General features: G+C 42.7%; 1 protein-coding gene across 2 annotated transcripts in view; it reads right to left on the minus strand.

The window, feature by feature from the left end:
* Positions 1 to 18637, minus strand: part of spab (space blanket) — a 118950-nt gene extending 100313 nt beyond the window's left edge. Inside the window, exon 1 of one of the 2 annotated variants that reach the window (XM_070087818.1) lies at positions 18448 to 18637. The gene's annotated coding sequence lies outside the window, so the exon portion shown is untranslated. The remainder of the gene's footprint in view (positions 1 to 18447) is intronic. The other variant, XM_070087817.1, reaches the window with a different exon arrangement.
* Positions 18638 to 21761: the final 3124 nt, after the last annotated feature.

A 21761-nucleotide genomic window follows, 5' to 3' on the forward strand; every position in this document is an offset into this window, starting at 1 on the left:
ACACCCACTCATGTATTTATCTAACCTATTTTTAAAACTACACAACGTTTAGGCCTGAATAACTGTACTCGGGAGTTTGTTCCACTCATCCACAACTCTATTACCAAACCAGTACTTTCCTATATCCTTCCTGAATCTAAATTTTTCCAACTTGAAACCATTGCTGCGAGTCCTGTCTTGGCTGGAAATTTTCAGCACGCTATTTACATCCCCTCTATTTATTCCTGTTTTCCATTTATACACCTCGATCATATTTCCCCTAATTCTACGCCTTTCAGGGCCCTCAGTCTGTCCTCATAGGGAAGATTTCTGATGGTATAAACCTTGGTAGCAGTAATCTAAACCCAAGACAACAGTGTATTAGTGTTCGCAATAAAGCTAACAGAATTCTTGGCTTTATATCTAGAAGTATAAATAATAGAAGTCCTCAGGTTGTTCTTCAACTCTATATATCCTTGGTTAGGTCTCATTTAGACTATGCTGCTCATTTCTGGTCACCGTATTACAGAATGGATATAAATGCTCTGGAAAACGTACAGAGGAGGATGACAAAGATGATCCCATTTATCAAAAATCTTCCCTATGAGGATAGACCGAGGGCCCTGAATCTGCACTCTCTAGAAAAGTGTAGAATTGGGGGGGGGGATACGATCGAGGTGTATAAATGGAAAACGGGAATAAATAAAGGGGATGTAAATACCGTGCTGAAAATTTCCAGCCAAGACAGGACTCGCAGCAATGGTTTCAAGTTGGAAAAATTCAGATTCAGGAAGGATATAGGAAAGCACTGGTTTGGTAATAGAGTTGTGGATGAGTGGAACAAACTCCCGAGTACAGTTATTCAGGCCTAAACGTTGTGTAGTTTTAAAAATAGGTTAGATAAATACATGAGTGGGTGTGAGTTGGACCTGACTAGCTGTGCTGCTGGGTCTGGTGCAGTGCTCCATCATTGAGTGGAGGTGACCAGACTGGGTGGGTCATTGGGCTAATCCGGGGGGGGGGTCATTGGTCTAATCCTGGGGGGGGGCACATGGACCTGCTCCGCATGGGTCAGTAGGCATGTTTCAGTGTTCCTTCTTTCTTATGTTCTAAATACCGACAAGTTGGTTTAGAAAGACACGTAAGCAAACACTATGACATATTTATTAGAAAACGTTTCGGTCCTGGGACCTTGATCACTTCTAACATACAGAGGTGCGGAGAGTGAGGTGTGAGTGACGCACGGTGACCTGAAGAATGTCATGTTGGGATGAGGACGGGTAGACGATGAGATCATGTGAATCATGTGAGTCACATGATTTCATTGTCTACCCGTCCTCATCCCAACATGACATTTGTGGCATGCAAAGAGTACGTAACCTTTATTCGGCGCATATACACACCCTCATTTACAGGCTATCTCCCCTAACCAGCGAACCAGGAACTAAGGGTTGACGATGGGGCCCCGTCGTTCAACCAGTACCCAGGTTCCAGCCAATGAGAAGATGGTTTTGGCAATCGCAGAGGTGATGTGGGTACCACTCTCCTGTCTGCCCTTGTCATTCCCATTCTAGAGCTGGTTGAAGCACGGTCTGCTCTCTAGTGGCTTCTATTCTGCCTTGCTTACCGTGGAGTGCACTAATACCTATTGTTGTACATAGTGTATATAGTGTACATACTTCTGTTCTAAATTGGTGAAGGATAATATAAGTCAAAAGTTTTTCTGTTGTGTTTATTTTGCTCCCTTACACCCAGGATAACAGGCCTTTGGGACTCCTGGGTTGTAATATTCTTCAGGTCACCATGCGTCACTCACACCTCGCTCTTCGCCTATATATACATAATGTCTTTCTACCTCTGTATGCACTCACGATGCATTACTCTAACAGAGTGTTAGGTAAGACACATATGCAACAGTTAGGTATCTTTATTTCGAAACGTTTCGCCTACACAGTAGGCTTCTTCAGTCGAGTACAGAAAAGATGATACTTCTATCACCCTTTCTGTACTCGACTGAAGAAGCCTACTGTGTAGGCGAAACGTTTCGAAATAAAGATACCTAACTGTTGCATATGTGTCTTACCTAACAACCTGTCGGTATTTTATACCATTTTAATGTTCACTCTAACAGAGTAAAGATCAAACCAGCGAGTGGCACAACCAATGAGTCGTCCAAACTAGCACTTGCAGCTGTCGTTAGTGGCAGGCTGCAAGTCAAATGTAATGCGATTTTATCGCTCAAGGAGGCCTTTGTTGTCGTCTGTACAGACGACACAGAGGCTGAGAAACTACTTACCACTACTGCTACTACCACTCTACGAGACCAGGGATTTCTTGTCTTGACTTCCCCAGCACTGAGGGCCAGGAGAACTGTGTTCCTCAAGCGACTCGACAACCTTATCACTGTACAGGCCACTGAAGAAATCAAGTCATCTATCGAAGCAAAGAACCCTTGGGCCAAGGTGGACTTCATTACTAAAATACCCAATGCTTCATCCATGCTGAAGGTCACCTTCAGTGACGTCAACATGGCAGCCAGAGCTCTCGCTGAGGGCCTGGCTATTCACTACTTCCACATCAACCCAGCCTTCATCGAAGCAGAGAAATTCCAACATATCTCACAGTGCTATAATTGTTACTCATACTTACACACCACAAATGATTGTCCTACCAAGGACAAGAAGTTCTGCTCCACCTGTGGCCGTGAGGGTCATGACTTCAAGAATTGCACTACTGCTTCACCACCTAAATGCTTGAACTGCAAGAATGACCACCATACTCTTGCTGCCAGGTGCCCTTCCAGAAGAGACATACTCAAGAAACAACAACAACAAAAGAAACCCAACCCACAAGCAACCACATATTCTGCTATCGCCAAGCTTCAAGCAGACACTACCAAGATACTACAAGCCACGCAAGCTGCTCCCACCACTTCCCTGCCAGCGCCTACTGCCGACTCCACCAAGATTCTTTATTGCATTATGTATGTTCATGTACATAATGCAGCTGAGCCTGGTTCCTTCAACACCACCATCAATGAACTTTTCAAACTAAATAATATGCCTGGCCTCACATTCCCTGCATCACCACCTTCCACTGAGATCCTAAAATCTACTGCAAATATTACCAGCATCACCGCTGCTCCACCGCTGTCACATCCTCCACTAGACACAGAGATGGACCAATCAGAGACCACTGAGACGTCGGCAAACCCCACCAATGAGAGTCCACTACCGCTTGCATCCACTGCTAGAGCAACTGACCAGTCGGAAATCTCGCCTTCACCAGTTCAGCCACCAGCCAAGAAAGCAAAAACACAAGAAACTGCGGATGCACCTCACGGTGCCACTGCCACTGACACTGCTGCACCACAACAAGTCCGATACCTGAAGGGTGTATACTTCTACACAACCAAGTAGCATAAGAACAGAATGCTGTCTTCAGAAATCCATCAGCACCTCCAGGACGGAACAGTCAAGTATACCTACGACCAAACTGTTATATACAACACTGCATACATGACCAGACTATTCACTGCCAAAACCCAACACCTTGTGGAAGTCGAGTACACCTCAAAGAGGAAATTCAGGATGCTTCAGAATGGGGACCTAGAAGACGGTACCCTCCTCTAGCACGACTATCCATGACCATTCACCATGAAGATAAGTTTCCCCAGCACTTTGCTGTCCGCTAAAGCTGGGGTGTAGCTCCAATCGACCCTGTAACTGCTGCCTCTGCCCGACTGCGCTTCTCTTCGGGGAAGTCAGCGCAAGATAGAAGACGACGACACCCTCCAACCGGAGGGCCAAGAAAGAAGAAAGAAGAAGATGATCGTCACCCCCCACCCGGGGGGCCACTGCCGGGTCACCATCTGGAGAAGACCTGGGCCAGAAGTACCGGCGAATCAACATGAATGAAAATGAACACCAACACACGACACTCCACACAGGAGAGCACAGCGCTAGCACGATCGACACCATGCTCTGCCCTTCTAGGGCAGGGTTGGTGCCAGAGCCCGAGTTTGTAGCTCACAAGATGAGGGGGGTACTTGTGCCTCCTCCCATGGGAGACTTAGGTCTCAGACACTCCCTAGACAGGGAGCCAGTGCCGGGCCACCACTTGGAAGGGCCCGGGCCGGGAGAATACCGGCGAATCTCTAACAACAACATACCTCTGTATGTTAGAAGCGATCAAGGTCCCAGGACCGAAACGTTTTCTAATAAATATGTCATAGTGTTTGCTTACGTGTCTTTCTAAACCAAGATTTCTGATACATGTGATCAACTTTATCATCGTAAAGTAAAAGGACACAAGTGCAAAGCTCCTGGAGAAAGAAAAGTTGCCACAATAAAAATGTCACATTAGTTGCACTTGTGTCCTTTTACTTTACAACTTTGTCATCCTCCTCTGTACGTTTTCCAGAGCATTTATATCCATTCTGTAATATGGTGGCCAAAACTGTGCAGCATAATCTAAATGAGGCCTAACCAAGGATATATGGAGTTGAAGAACAACCTGAGGACTTCTATTATTTATACTTCTAGATATGAAACCAAGGATTCTGTTAGCCCTATTGCGAGCACTAATGCACTGTTGTCTTGGTTTCAGATTACTGCTAACCAGAACTCCTAAATCCTTTTTACAGTCAGTAGTATTAAGATCTACATTATTTAGTTTATATGTGGCATGGTTATTTTCCTGTCCATCATTTAGAACTTTGCATTTGTCTATATTAAACTGAATCTGCCACTTCTCCGACCATTGTATCAGTCTATTCAAATCATCCTGGAGTGCTCTAGTGTCCTCATTAAAATTAATTGGACGGCCTATTTTGGTGTCATCAGCAAATTTGCTTATGTCGCTATTGATTCCCTCATATATGTCGTTTATGTAAATTGTGAACAACAACGGGCCCAACACTGACCCCTGCGGAACACCGCTTGTGACGTGCCCCCATTCTGATTTCTACCCATTTACGCAAACTCTCTGCTGCCTATTTGTCAGCCATGCCTCTACCCAGGAAAAAAATTCTCCTCCTATTCCGTGTGCCTTAAGTTTCCTCAATAGCCTCTGATGTGGAACTCTATACAAAGCCTTACTGAAGTCCATATACACAATATCATATTAATTACCATGATTTACCTCCTCAAACACCTTAGTGAAAAAAGTTAGTAAATTCGTAAGACAGGAACGCCCCTTAGTAAAACCGTGTTGAGATTCATTAATCAATTTATGCCTATCAAGATGGCTACGAATTGCTTCGGCAATTATTGATTCCATAAATTTTCCCACTATGGAGGTAAGGGTTATTGGTCTATAGCTAAGGACCTGTCACCTGCCTTGTAAATAGGTATAACATTTGCCATTTTCCACTTATCAGGCACTATGCCAGTTAGTAGTGATATGTTAAAAAGATTAGCCAAAGGTATGCTAAGTTCCTCTTTAAATTCCTTTAACACCCTTGCAAACAGTTCATCAGGACCTGGGGATTTGTTAGGTTTTAGTTTTTCTATTTGTCGGAGGACCATGTCACTAGTTACCGCAATCGTGCATAGTTTATTATCGTCCTGTTCTACATAATCTATTATTTCAGGAATTTCGCTAGTATTTTCCTGAGTAAAAACTGAGAGGAAGTAGGTATTGAAAATTTCACACATATCCTTATCACTGTCAGTGATCTGACCAGAGCTACTCTTAAGTGGGCCTATCTTGTCCCTAATCTTACTTCTGTATACCTGAAAGAACCCTTTTGGGTTAGTCTTCGAATCCCTTGTGACCTTAGCCTCATAATCCCTTTTTGCTTTTCTTATTCTTTTTTTTATTTCTCTCTTTAATTGAATATATTGATTTCTTAACTGCCCATCCCCTCTTTTGATACGCCTATATATGCCTCTCTTTTGACCAATGAGATGTTTTAATCTATTGTTGATCCATTTGGGATCATATTTGTTAGATCTAATTTCCCTACTCGGAACAAAAGTTGTCTGGGCAGCTAGAATTATGCTCTGAGAAACGTGATATTGGCAACCAAAATCACCTACCTGACCCATAGTCAGGTTATTCCAATTTAGCCAACCCAGGTAATTTTTCAGTCCCATGAAATCGGCCAAGCCAAAGTCTGGGACAGAGATTTAATTGCAGTTATCTGGCTAATTCCATGATATATTGAAACTAAGTGATCTGTGATCACTTTCCCCAAGCTCATCATTAACATCAAGATTATTAATTAGTGATTCTTTGTTGGCAAGAACCAAGTCAAGCAGATTGTTTCCTCTAGTTGGTTCTGTCACAAACTGTTCTAAAAAGCAATCTTGAACCGAAGATGAAAGAAGTTATCACGAGAGATTAGAAGTTGAAAGAAGTTATCATGAGAGACTAGAAGTTGAAGGAAGTTATCATGAGAGACTAGAAGTTGAAGGAAGTTATCATGAGAGACTAGAAGTTGAAGGAAGTTATCATGAGAGACTAGAAGTTGAAGGAAGTTATCATGAGAGACTAGAAGTTGAAGGAAGTTATCATGAGAGATTAGCAGTTGAAAGAAGTTATCATGAGAGACTAGAAGTTGAAGGAAGTTATCATGAGAGACTAGAAGTTGAAGGAAGTTATCATGAGAGACTAAAAGCTGAAGGAAGTTATCATGAGAGACTAGAAGTTGAAGGAAGTTATCATGAGAGACTAGAAGTTGAAGGAAGCTATCATGAGAGACTAGAAGTTGAAGGAAGTTATCATGAGAGACTAGAAGTTGAAGAAAGTTATCATGAGAGACTAGAAGTTGAAGGAAGTTATCATGAGAGACTAGAAGTTGAAGGAAGTTATCATGAGAGATTAGCAGTTGAAAGAAGTTATCATGAGATACTAGAAGTTGAAGGAAGTTATCATGAGAGACTAGAAGTTGAAAGAAGTTATCATGAGAGACTAGAAGTTGAAGGAAGTTATCATGAGAGACTAGAAGTTGAAGGAAGTTATCATGAGAGACTAGAAGTTGAAGGAAGTTATCATGAGAGACTAGAAGTTGAAGGAAGTTATCATGAGAGACTAGAAGTTGAAGGAAGTTATCATGAGAGACTAGAAGTTGAAGGAAGTTATCATGAGAGACTAGAAGTTGAAGGAAGTTATCATGAGAGACTAGAAGTTGAAGGAAGTTATCATGAGAGACTAGAAGTTGAAGGAAGTTATCATGAGAGACTAGAAGTTGAAGGAAGTTATCATGAGAGACTAGAAGTTGAAGGAAGTTATCATGAGAGACTAGAAGTTGAAGGAAGTTATCATGAGAGACTAGAAGTTGAAGGAAGTTATCATGAGAGACTAGAAGTTGAAGGAAGTTATCATGAGAGACTAGAAGTTGAAGGAAGTTATCATGAGAGACTAGAAGCTGAAGGAAGTTATCATGAGAGACTAGAAGCTGAAGGAAGTTATCATGAGAGACTAGAAGCTGAAGGAAGTTATCATGAGAGACTAGAAGTTAAAGGAAGTTATCATGAGAGACTAGAAGTTGAAGGAAGTTATCATGAGAGACTAGAAGTTAAAGGAAGTTATCATGAGAGACTAGAAGTTGAAGGAAGTTATCATGAGAGACTAGAAGTTGAAGGAAGTTATCATGAGAGACTAGAAGTTGAAGGAAGTTATCATGAGAGACTAGAAGTTAAAGGAAGTTATCATGAGAGACTATAAGTTGAAGGAAGTTATCATGAGAGACTAGAAGTTGAAGGAAGTTATCATGAGAGACTAGAAGTTGAAGGAAGTTATCATGAGAGACTAGAAGTTGAAGGAAGTTATCATGAGAGACTAGAAGTTGAAGGAAGTTATCATGAGAGACTAGAAGTTGAAGGAAGTTATCATGAGAGACTAGAAGTTGAAGGAAGTTATCATGAGAGACTAGAAGTTGAAGGAAGTTATCATGAGAGACTAGAAGCTGAAGGAAGTTATCATGAGAGACTAGAAGTTGAAGGAAGTTATCATGAGAAACTAGAAGTTAAAGGAAGTTATCATGAGAGACTAGAAGTTGAAGGAAGTTATCATGAGAGACTAGAAGTTGAAGGAAGTTATCATGAGAGACTATAAGTTGAAGGAAGTTATCATGAGAGACTAGAAGTTGAAGGAAGTTATCATGAGAGACTAGAAGCTGAAGGAAGTTATCATGAGAGACTAGAAGTTGAAGGAAGTTATCATGAGAGACTAGAAGTTGAAGGAAGTTATCATGAGAGACTAGAAGCTGAAGGAAGTTATCATGAGAGACTAGAAGTTGAAGGAAGTTATCATGAGAGACTAGAAGTTGAAGGAAGTTATCATGAGAGACTAGAAGTTGAAGGAAGTTATCATGAGAGACTAGAAGTTGAAGGAAGTTATCATGAGAGACCAGAAGTTGAAGGAAGTTATCATGAGAGACTAGAAGTTGAAGGAAGTTATCATGAGAGACTAGAAGTTAAAGGAAGTTATCATGAGAGACTATAAGTTGAAGGAAGTTATCATGAGAGACTAGAAGTTGAAGGAAGTTATCATGAGAGACTAGAAGTTGAAGGAAGTTATCATGAGAGACTAGAAGTTGAAGGAAGTTATCATGAGAAACTAGAAGTTGAAGGAAGTTATCATGAGAGACTAGAAGTTGAAGGAAGTTATCATGAGAGACTAGAAGTTGAAGGAAGTTATCATGAGAGACTAGAAGTTGAAGGAAGTTATCATGAGAGACTAGAAGTTGAAGGAAGTTATCATGAGAGACTAGAAGTTGAAGGAAGTTATCATGAGAGACTAGAAGCTGAAGGAAGTTATCATGAGAGACTAGAAGTTGAAGGAAGTTATCATGAGAGACTAGAAGTTAAAGGAAGTTATCATGAGAGACTAGAAGTTGAAGGAAGTTATCATGAGAGACTAGAAGTTGAAGGAAGTTATCATGAGAGACTAGAAGTTAAAGGAAGTTATCATGAGACTCTAGAAGTTGAAGGAAGTTATCATGAGAGACTAGAAGCTGAAGGAAGTTATCATGAGAGACTAGAAGCTGAAGGAAGTTATCATGAGAGACTAGAAGTTGAAGGAAGTTATCATGAGAGACTAGAAGTTGAAGGAAGTTATCATGAGAGACTAGAAGTTGAAGGAAGTTATCATGAGAGACTAGAAGTTGAAGGAAGTTATCATGAGAGACTAGAAGTTGAAGGAAGTTATCATGAGAGACTAGAAGTTGAAGGAAGTTATCATGAGAGACTAGAAGTTGAAGGAAGTTATCATGAGAGACTAGAAGTTGAAGGAAGTTATCATGAGAGACTAGAAGTTGAAGGAAGTTATCATGAGAGACTAGAAGCTGAAGGAAGTTATCATGAGAGACTAGAAGTTGAAGGAAGTTATCATGAGAGACTAGAAGTTAAAGGAAGTTATCATGAGACTAGAAGTTAAAGGAAGTTATCATGAGAGACTAGAAGTTGAAGGAAGTTATCATGAGAGACTAGAAGTTAAAGGAAGTTATCATGAGAGACTATAAGTTGAAGGAAGTTATCATGAGAGACTAGAAGTTAAAGGAAGTTATCATGAGAGACTAGAAGTTGAAGGAAGTTATCATGAGAGACTAGAAGTTGAAGGAAGTTATCATGAGAGACTAGAAGTTGAAGGAAGTTATCATGAGAGACTAGAAGCTGAAGGAAGTTATCATGAGAGACTAGAAGTTAAAGGAAGTTATCATGAGAGACTAGAAGTTGAAGGAAGTTATCATGAGAGACTAGAAGTTGAAGGAAGTTATCATGAGAGACTAGAAGCTGAAGGAAGTTATCATGAGAGACTAGAAGTTGAAGGAAGTTATCATGAGAGACTAGAAGTTAAAGGAAGTTATCATGAGACTAGAAGTTAAAGGAAGTTATCATGAGAGACTAGAAGTTGAAGGAAGTTATCATGAGAGACTAGAAGTTAAAGGAAGTTATCATGAGAGACTATAAGTTGAAGGAAGTTATCATGAGAGACTAGAAGTTAAAGGAAGTTATCATGAGAGACTATAAGTTGAAGGAAGTTATCATGAGAGACTAGAAGTTGAAGGAAGTTATCATGAGAGACTAGAAGTTGAAGGAAGTTATCATGAGAGACTAGAAGTTGAAGGAAGTTATCATGAGAGACTAGAAGCTGAAGGAAGTTATCATGAGAGACTAGAAGTTGAAGGAAGTTATCATGAGACTAGAATTTATTCGAAACAAACTGGGAAAGTCATGAAGACATTTTTAAATGGCCAAGACGCAACTTCAACACTAGTTGATGACGTTACGTCACCAAGACGCAACTTCAACACTAGTTGATGACGTTACGTCACCAAGACGCAACTTCAACACTAGTTGATGACGTTACGTCACCAAGACGCAACTTCAACACTAGTTGATGACGTTACGTCACCAAGACGCAACTTCAACACTAGTTGATGACGTTACGTCACCAAGACGCAACTTCAACACTAGTTGATGACGTTACGTCACCAAGACGCAACTTCAACACTAGTTGATGACGTTACGTCACCAAGACGCAACTTCAACATTAGTTGATGACGCTACGTCACCAAGACGCAACTTCAACACTAGTTGATGACGTTACGTCACCAAGACGCAACTTCAACACTAGATGATGACGTTACGTCACCAAGACGCAACTTCAACACTAGTTGATGACGTTACGTCACCAAGACGCAACTTCAACACTAGTTGATGACGTTACGTCACCAAGACGCAACTTCAACTCACCAAGACGCAACTTCAACACTAGTTGATGACGTTACGTCACCAAGACGCAACTTCAACACTAGTTGATGACGTTACGTCACCAAGACGCAACTTCAACATTAGTTGATGACGCTACGTCACCAAGACGCAACTTCAACACTAGTTGATGACGTTACGTCACCAAGACGCAACTTCAACACTAGTTGATGACGTTACGTCACCAAGACGCAACTTCAACACTAGTTGATGACGTTACGTCACCAAGACGCAACTTCAACACTAGTTGATGACGTTACGTCACCAAGACGCAACTTCAACACTAGTTGATGACGTTACGTCACCAAGACGCAACTTCAACACTAGTTGATGACGTTACGTCACCAAGACGCAACTTCAACACTAGTTGATGACGTTACGCCACCAAGACGCAACTTCAACACTAGTTGATGACGTTACGTCACCAAGACGCAACTTCAACACTAGTTGATGACGTTACGTCACCAAGACGCAACTTCAACACTAGTTGATGACGTTACGTCACCAAGACGCAACTTCAACACTAGTTGATGACGTTACGTCACCAAGACGCAACTTCAACACTAGTTGATGACGTTACGTCACCAAGACGCAACTTCAACACTAGTTGATGACGTTACGTCACCAAGACGCAACTTCAACACTAGTTGATGACGTTACGTCACCAAGACGCAACTTCAACACTAGTTGATGACGTTACGTCACCAAGACGCAACTTCAACACTAGTTGATGACGTTACGTCACCAAGACGCAACTTCAACACTAATTGATGACGTTACGTCACCAAGACGCAACTTCAACACTAGATGATGACGTTACGTCACCAAGACGCAACTTCAACACTAGATGATGACGTTACGTCACCAAGACGCAACTTCAACACTAGATGATGACGTTACGTCACCAAGACGCAACTTCAACACTAGATGATGACGTTACGTCACCAAGACGCAACTTCAACACTAGATGATGACGTTACGTCACCAAGACGCAACTTCAACACTAGATGATGACGTTACGTCACCAAGACGCAACTTCAACACTAGATGATGACGTTACGTCACCAAGACGCAACTTCAACACTAGATGATGACGTTACGTCACCAAGACGCAACTTCAACACTAGTTGATGACGTTACGTCACCAAGACGCAACTTCAACACTAGTTGATGACGTTACGTCACCAAGACGCAACTTCAACACTAGTTGATGACGTTACCTCACCAAGACGCAACTTCAACACTAGTTGATGACGTTACGTCACCAAGACGCAACTTCAACACTAGTTGATGACGTTACGTCACCAAGACGCAACTTCAACACTAGTTGATGACGTTACGTCACCAAGACGCAACTTCAACACTAGATGATGACGTTACGTCACCAAGACGCAACTTCAACACTAGATGATGACGTTACGTCACCAAGACGCAACTTCAACACTAATTGATGACGTTACGTACGCAACTTCAACACTATGATGACGTTATGTCACCAAGACGCAACTTCAACACTAGATGATGACGTTACGTCACCAAGACGCAACTTCAACACTAGATGATGACGTTACGTCACCAAGACGCAACTTCAACACTAGATGATGACGTTACGTCACCAAGACGCAACTTCAACACTAGATGATGACGTTACGTCGCCATGACGCAACTTCAACACTAGATGATGACGTTATGTCACCAAGACGCAACTTCAACACTAGATGATGACGTTACGTCACCAAGGCACAACGTAAACACTAGATGATGACGTTACGTCACCAAGACGCAACTTCAACACTAGATGATGACGTTACGTCACCAAGACGCAACTTCAACACTAGATGATGACGTTACGTCACCAAGACGCAACTTCAACACTAGATGATGACGTTACGTCACCAAGACGCAACTTCAACACTAGATGATGACGTTACGTCGCCAAGACGCAACTTCAACACTAGATGATGACGTTACGTCACCAAGACGCAACTTCAACACTAGATGATGACGTTACGTCACCAAGGCACAACGTAAACACTAGTTGATGACGTTACGTCACCAAGACGCAACTTCAACACTAGATGATGACGTTACGTCACCAAGACGCAACTTCAACACTAGATGATGACGTTACGTCACCAAGACGCAACTTCAACACTAGATGATGACGTTACGTCACCAAGACGCAACTTCAACGCTGGATGCTGACGTTACGTCACCAAGGCACAACGTAAACACTGGATTCTGACGTTACGTCACCAAGACGCAACGTAAACACTAGATGCTGACGTTACGTCACCAAGACGCAACTTAAACACTGGATGCTGACGTTACACCACCAAGACGCAACTTAGACACTGGATGCTGACGTTACGTCACCAAGACGCTACTTAAACACTGGATGCTGACGTTACATCACCAAGACGCAACTTAAACACTGGATGTTGACGTTACGTCACCAAGACGCAACTTCAACACTGGATGCTGACGTTACGTCACCAAGAGTACTGATGGAAGGAGCAACAACGTCGAGATCAAGTATCATTAATACATCAGTGGGGAAAGACAACTGGTAGACATCTGGGCGAAAAATCCTAAATGGTCCCTGTATTCTTGAGAGACAGACAGACAGACACTGACAGACAGGCAGACAGACAGACAGACAGATACAGACAGACAGACAGTCAGACAGACAGACAGACACAGACACACAGACAGACAGAAACGCCCTGGACTTAGAGACCAATCTCACTGACCTGCATTTCATTAAAAGTTTAGAAGAAGCCTATGAGAATAAGGTCGGAGGAGCACTTAGGGAGATAAGAAGGTCGGAGGAGCACCTAAGAAGATAAGAAGGCTGAAGGAGCACCTAGAGGGGTGGTGAGTAACACACATGTTGCAGGAGGCAGGGACCTGCCTCCTGCAACATGTGTGTTACTCACGTTTCAACAATGGAGATACCCAACTGTAGCACACGTATGTTAACCACCAACTTGTCGGCATATTTAACTATATTCAACATACCTAAAGAGGTAAAGTTTTGTCAGGAAAACCCAGCCGATGTTAAGGGCAGGTAAATTATGCCTCAATACGCTCTTGGATTTGTATGAGTTTGTTTCGAAGATAAAATATAAAGGCCAGGGTTGAGGTGGATCGCATCTTCCTTGACTGCAGAAATGACTGATACAAGACTCTACCAGAGGTTGATCCAGAAAGTGAATAATGACCAAGAGTCAAAGAGACAGTGCCCAGGTGGATCAGGAAGTGACGGGCTGGTCACACAGGTGGGACAGTTATGGAGGAATCTTTAGAATGAGCTAGAGTGTTATGCATTAATGGCCGAAATGTTCTGCATAACTAGATGTCACCCATCTCTGCTCACTGGATCATGCTGGAATAAAATATTATTATTATTATTATTATTATTATTATTATTATTATTATTATTATTAGTAGTAGTAGTAGTAGTAGTAGTAGTAGTAGTAGTAGTAGTAGTGGTGGTGGTAGTATACTAATATTATAAAATGGCAAAAGGTTGACAAATCAGTCACAGATCAATAAGATCATTACCTCGTCACGTCGCCTCTAAATTCGACTGAAAGCCCCTGCAGCGCAGGCGAAACGTTCCAGCAATAAGATATCCAAGTGTTGCACATGAGTCTTATTAATCGTGAGTGAAAGTGAGAAGTGGTGTACCACAAGCCTCGGTGCTGGGGCCGCTAAACGGGGGATGAATCCTATTCGTCAGTCATTACTGATAATGTGACGCTGATGAGAAAGATATAATCAGCGGAAGACGGGAATATCCTTCGGGTTCATCTCCTTAAGCTAAAGAACTGGCCAGGAAAATGGCAGTTGGAATTCAGCGCCGGTAAATGCAAGATACACAGCATCGGAAAGGCTGAAGGATGGCGAGAAATGGAGCACAGAAGAGCCTGGGACCTGGAGATCACACTCGCCACAAATATACAGCATCACCCAGATGAGTATATGAACTGAGTAGGATCAGCAGCAGAGAAGAGACAATCAAATCTAAGGATACCTTCGAGAACCAATACAGAGAATCATAGAGTACGCAACACATGGACTATGCAACCCCGACCTTGTAAATCACATGTAGAAGCTAAGGAATTTTAAAAAGTTTGCAACAAGACTTGTCCCAGAGATTAAAAAAATGTGATTCTAGGAAAGAATCGAAGAACTACGTCTAGAAAACCTAGAATCGACGAGGCAGACAAAGACAGACTGTTCAGGAAGGGAGGACCAGAGACCGCAGACTGAAATTTAAGACACAGCTGGGCCACAGAGACGCCAAAAGGAGTATCATTAGTCTCAGGGTGATTCAAAAGTGGCGAAATTAGATAGATGCGAAGACTCCCTCCATTCACAGCTTCAAAAGCAGGTATAATAACGCCCCGGGGAACAAATTTGTACCTTGCTGGTACAAATCAGTGAATACACCCGAGATACACTACAAATACAACAGTACCCACATGAAGTTCACTCTATTTAAGTATATTTCTTCTTTATCACAGAGATAAATTTATAGATCGGGAATGTTTTGAAATTCATTTTATTTCTGAGAGGGAAACAAAAGGCACAGGTGAGCAGGAAGAACTCGCATAATGACTCTTGTGACGGGGGACGGAGAGACCTAAGCTCAAAATATCGAGTCGAAAAATTGCCATATAGTTTTCGGTAAACTTTTGCAGTCAAATTCTGACCAGTGTTGCATTGTTGGTGTGTTGCAGTGTTGCATTGTTGGTGTATTGCAGTGTTACAGTGTTGGTGTGTTGCAGTATTGGTGTGTTGCATTGTTGGTGTGTTGCTTTGTTGGTGTATTTCAGTGTTGGTGTGTTGCATTGTTGGTGTATTTCAGTGTTGGTGTTGCAGTGTTGGTGTGTTGCAGTGTTGGTGTGTTGCAGTGTTGGTGTGTTGCAGTGTTGGTGTGTTGCAGTGTTGGTGTGTTGCAGTGTTGGTGTGTTGCAGTGTTGCATTGTTGGTGTGTTGCTTTGTTGGTGTGTTGCAGTGTTGGTGTGTTGCAGTGTTGCATTGTTGGTGTGTTGCAGTGTTGCATTGTTGGTGTGTTGCAGTGTTGGTGTGTTGCAGTGTTGGTGTGTTGCAGTGTTGGTGTGTTGCAGTGTTGGTGTGTTGCAGTGTTGGTGTGTTGCAGTGTTGGTGTGTTGCAGTGTTGCATTGTTGGTGTGTTGCAGTGTTGGTGTGTTGCAGTGTTGGTGTGTTGCATTGTTGGTGTGTTGCAGTGTTGGTGTGTTGCAGTGTTGCATTGTTGGTGTGTTGGTGTGTTGCATTGTTGGTGTATTGCAGTGTTGGTGTATTGCAGTGTTACAGTCTTGGTGTGTTGCACTGTTGCATTGTTGGTGTATTGCTGTGTTACAGTGTTGGTGTGTTGCAGTGTTGGTGTATTGCAGTGTTACAGTGTTGGTGTGTTGCATTGTTGGTGTATTGCAGTGTTGGTGTGTTGCAGTGTTGGTGTATTGCAGTGTTACAGTGTTGGTGTGTTGCATTGTTGGTGTATTGCAGTGTTGGTGTGTTGCAGTGTTGCATTGTTGGTGTGTTCAATTGTTGGTGTATTGCAGTGTTACTGTGTTGCAGTGTTGGTGTGTTGCAGTGTTGCATTGTTGGTGTATTGCACTGTTGGTGTGTTGCAGTGTTGGTGTGTTGCATTGTTGGTGTGTTGCATTGTTGGTGTGTTGCATTGTTGGTGTGTTGCATTGTTGGTGTGTTCCTTTGTTTGTGTGTTGCAGTGTTGGTGTGTTGCAGTGTTGTGTGTTAGTGTTCAGTGTTGGTGTTGCAGTGTTGGTGTGTTGCATTGTTGGTGTATTTCAGTGTTGGGGTGTTGCAGTGTTGGTGTGTTGCATTGTTGATGTATTTCAGTGTTGGTGTGTTGCAGTGTTGGTGTGTTGCAGTGTTGGTGTGTTGCATTGTTGGTGTGTTACAGTGTTGGTGTGTTGCAGTGTTGGTGTGTTACAGTGTTGGTGTGTTGCATTGTTGGTGTGTTGCAGTGTTGGTGTGTTGCATTGTTGGTGTGTTGCAGTGTTGGTGTGTTGCAGTGTTGGTGTGTTGCATTGTTGGTGTGTTGCATTGTTGGTGTGTTGCATTGTTGGTGTGTTGCAGTGTTGGTGTGTTGCATTGTTGGTGTGTTGCAGTGTTGGTGTGTTGCAGTGTTGGTGTGTTGCAGTGTTGGTGTGTTGCAGTGTTGGTGTGTTGCAGTGTTGGTGTGTTGCAGTGTTGGTGTGTTGCAGTTTTGGCGTGTTGCATTGTTGGCGTGTTGCGTTGTTGGTGTGTTGCATAGTTGGCGTGTTGTATTGTTGGCGTGTTGCAGTGTTGGTGTGTTGCAGTGTTGGTGTGTTGCAGTGTTGGTGTGTTGCAGTGTTGGTGTGTTGCAGTGTTGGTGTGTTGCATTGTTGGTGTGTTGCAGTGTTGGTGTGTTGCAGTGTTGGTGTGTTGCAGTGTTGGTGTGTTGCAGTGTTGGTGTGTTGCAGTGTTGGTGTATTTCAGTGTTCGTGTGTTGCAGTGTTGGTGTGTTGCAGTGTTGGTGTGTTGCAGTGTTGGTGTGTTGCATTGTTGGTGTATTTCAGTGTTGGTGTGTTGCATTGTTGGTGTATTTCAGTGTTGGTGTGTTGCAGTGTTGGTGTGTTGCAGTGTTGGTGTGTTGCAGTGTTGGTGTGTTGCAGTGTTGGTGTGTTGCATTGTTGGTGTATTTCAGTGTTGGTGTGTTGCAGTGTTGGTGTGTTGCAGTGTTGGTGTGTTGCATTGTTGGTGTATTTCAGTGTTGGTGTGTTGCAGTGTTGGTGTGTTGCAGTGTTGGTGTGTTGCATTGTTGGTGTATTTCAGTGTTCGTGTGTTGCAGTGTTGGTGTGTTGCAGTGTTGGTGTGTTGCATTGTTGGTGTATTTCAGTGTTCGTGTGTTGCAGTGTTGGTGTGTTGCAGTGTTGGTGTGTTGCAGTATTGGTGTGTTGCAGAAATGGGCAATAGCATCATAAAGCGCTAGAAAGATACTTGAACATTAGGTAACCCGGGAGATGTACAGTAGTTCGTGAAGCCCCAGAGATATACAAGTTCCACAATAATATTTAGGAGCCCCAGTGTTTTAGTGATGGTTTTATGAAGCCTCGGGAATATATGGTGGCATTATGGAACCCCTCTCTCTCTCTCTATTATATGTATATATATATATATATATATATATATATATATATATATATATATATATATATATATATATATATATATATATATATATATATATATATATATATATATATGTATGTATATATATATATATATATATATATATACATACATACATAAATACATACATACATACATACATACATACATACATACATACATACATACATACATACATACATACATACATACATACATACATACATACATACATGAAGCCTCAGAAATGAGTGGTAATATTATGGAGCTCCAGAGATGTATTCTGGTATTACGGAAGGTAAGAGATGTACTCTGGCATTACGGAGCCTCAGAAATATACTCGGGTATTATGGAGGTGATAACCACAGTGAGCATCTCACTCAAACTTTCCTGTTACTATAAACAGGAAACTAGTTTCACTTGGAGTTAAAACACCAAATTTTTACATCTTTATGGCTTAAAAAATGAGGAATATTCTGAAGACGTGAGATGTAATCGAAACGCCTACACAAGGAATCCAAAGGCAAAAAAATGAAATACTGGAAGGTAATTGGATACTAACAGTGGAGAAGGTGAGGAATATATCAGTCAGCAGTAGACGAAGAGGTGGCCGTTCAAGGTGCTGCTGCTTGCTGAACGTGGGGAAGAACTGAACGTTGAAGGAGGGACGGATCTTGGGCTGGGTGGTTCGACGGTGGCTAGGTGGAGAGTGGCTAGTGGAGAGACTGCCAGGATGGTTAGGGGGGGTTATGTGTGTATGTGTGCGTGTGTGTGTGAGTGTGTGTTGAGGTGAGATGGGCGGTACGCAGGTCTGTTGAGCCAGGGGAACACTGGTGGGCGTGGCTCGCTGCTGCTGCTGCTGCTGCACGCCCACGCCTTCCCTTAACCCCTACCCCCCATTACTCTCCTCTTCCCTCCACTCCCCCCATTCCGTCACCCAGCCTACCTCACCCCTCCTATTCCTCCCTCCATTCACGTCTCTCACTTCTACGACCCGCTGTGTCCCTCTCTCTTTTCTCTTTTCTCTTTTCTCTTCTCTCTCTCTCTCTCTCTCTCTCTCTCTCTCTCTCTCTCTCTCTCTCTCTCTCTCTCTCTCTCTCTCTCTCTCTCTCTCTCTCTCTCTCTCTCTCTCTCTCTCTTTTTACATTCTCACTCCCTGTTTCTCTTTTTTTTCGTTGTCGATGCTGTTTCTGCTTTACTGTTTCTCGCAGACTGCTGTTATTGATCTGTGTGCTGTAGTTCTGTCGTCAGCTGTTGCCTGTGCTGCTGGTGTGCTGCTGCTGCTGTTGCTGGTGGTGGTGGTGGTGGTGGTTCTGCTGCTTCTGCTGGTGCTGCTGGTGCTAGTGGTGGTGTTGCTGCTGGTGCTAGTGGTACTACTGCTGGTGGTGGTGGTGGTGCTGCTGCTAATGCTGGTGGTGGTGGTGGTGGTGGTGGTGGTGCTGGTTCTGCTGCTGCTGGTGGTGCTGCTGTGCTGGTTCTGCTGCTGCTGCTGCTGGTGGTGGTGGTCGTGCTGCTGCTGGTGGTGGTGCTGCTGCTGTTGGTGATACTGGTGGTGGTGGTGGTGGTGGTGGTGGTGGTGGTGGTGGTGGTGCTGCTGCTGCTGCTGGTGATACTGCTGGTGGTGGTGGCGCTGCTAATCTTTGTGCTACTGCTGGTGGTGCTGGTGCTGGTGGTGGTGTTGCTGGTGGTGGTGGTGGTGGTGGTGGTGGTGGTGGTGGTGGTGGTGGTGGTGCTGGTGGTGGTGGTGGTGGTGGTGGTGCTGCTGGTGGTGGTGGTGCTGCTGGTGGTGGTGCTGCTGCTGCTGATGCTGGTGGTGGTGCTGCTGCTGGTGCTGGTGGTGGTGGTGCTGCTGCTGTTGCTCTTGCTGTTACTGCTGTGAATTTTATATTTGCAGTTTCTGTTGCAGGTGTTGGCACGTATGTTCATGACGTCACTGTTGTTATGTAATTTCTGTTTACTGTTGATAATGACGCTTTGACTGTTTTTCTATATTAATAGTGATGCTGTCACACCTGCTTTTCTGTTGCTGTTGAGACTGTCACTGTTGTATTTCTGTTGATAATGATGCTATCATTCCTGTTTTACTCTTGATGGTATAATTCCTGTTTTTCTGTTGATGTTACCATTCCTGTTTTTCTATTGATGTTGATCCTTTCATTGCTAATATTGATGTTCTGTGTTTACATTTAAATATTGTTTCTGTTTATGTTCCTACCGTTATTTTCTACTGTTGCTTCTATTTTCCTTAATACTGTTGTTTCTGTTGGTGTATGGCCTATGTGTCTGAGATAATGATATTGATGGTAATGATAATAATAATGATAATTATGATGATGATAATAATAATGATAATTATAATGATAATAATAATAATAATAATAATAATAATGATAATAATAATGATAATTATTATGACTATTATTAGTATTATTACGAGGAATCGATAAATTTGTTAGTCACTTAGCATCTAATCAGTAATCAGGTTTGATCCTAGGAGGGGGAGGTATCTCCAACTCCTTGGATCAAGAGCGCTTCACCAGCATCAAGACACGTCCCAAAAAGGGACCTTAAACATGACATACACATCTCAGTGTATATACACTGACAGACATGTACCTCTCAGTGTATATACATTGACAGACATGTACCTCTCAGTGTATATACACTGACAGACATGTACCTCTCAGTGTATATACACTGACAGACATGTACCTCTCAGTGTATATACACTGACAGACATGTACCTCTCAGTGTATATACACTGACAGACATGTACCTCTCAGTGTATATACACTGACAGACATGTACCTCTCAGTGTATATACACTGACAGACATGTACCTCTCAGTGTATATACACTGACAGACATGTACCTCTCAGTGTATATACACTGACAGACATGTACCTCTCAGTGTATATACACTGACAGACATACACCTCTGAGTGTATATATACTGAGACCTACACCTCTCAGTGTATATATCCTTGATCGTGCCTTGATTAATGAGGGTTTGAAACCTATCCACTACACAGGAGTGTAGTGGATAGGTGTATATACACTGTATATACACTGACAGACATGTACCTCTCAGTGTATATACACTGACAAACATACACCTCTGAGTGTATATATACTGAGACCTATACCTCTCAGTGTATATATCCTTGATCGTGCCTTGATTAATGAGTGTTTGAAACCTCTCCACTACACGGGAGTCATTAGGTTCCATCAGGCAGCTGCTTGACCAGGACAATGCAGGAATGTTGAAAAAATCGTATAAAATACTGACAAGTTGACGATTAAGACACATGTACAACAGTTGGGTATCTTTATTGTTGCCACCGCCTCCTGCCTTCAGCTTCTTATCGTTCCCGACCATAGAGTTGAACTCCAGGCTGAGGGACTGACCACCTCAAACTACAGGGTTATAAAGGGGAGACAGTGGAAGATGGGATAGTCAGTCCCCTCGGCCCAGGAGCAGGTGTGGAGCATGAATCTGGAGCACAGGCATGTTCATGTAGGTTTGCCAGGACGGGTCCTGACCCGTGTGTTCTCCGTGTGGTGTCCCGACACAGGCTCCCGAAGGAGTGTCGGAGTTGGTATAAGTGATGTACCGTTTACAGCCCTATGACATCGCAGCCCTGTGACAAAGGTAGGTGAGTTTTCTACAGGTCAGGTGGGGTACCGCTTCCAGCCCTATGACAAGGGCGCAGTGAGCCGGCTTTGTATCAAGTCGGTATTGTATACCATTCTTTTACATCAAGTCGAGTTGCAATGATTCAACTCCAGGTGAGGTCCAGGAGATTCTCCGGAGGTGTGTTGTACACCTGACGTCTGACTGAAGTGGGAGCACAGCCAGGATGATGTAGTAGCAGT

Source organism: Cherax quadricarinatus, chromosome 23 (genome assembly GCF_038502225.1).
Source record: "Cherax quadricarinatus isolate ZL_2023a chromosome 23, ASM3850222v1, whole genome shotgun sequence".
Taxonomy (NCBI): domain Eukaryota; kingdom Metazoa; phylum Arthropoda; class Malacostraca; order Decapoda; family Parastacidae; genus Cherax; species Cherax quadricarinatus.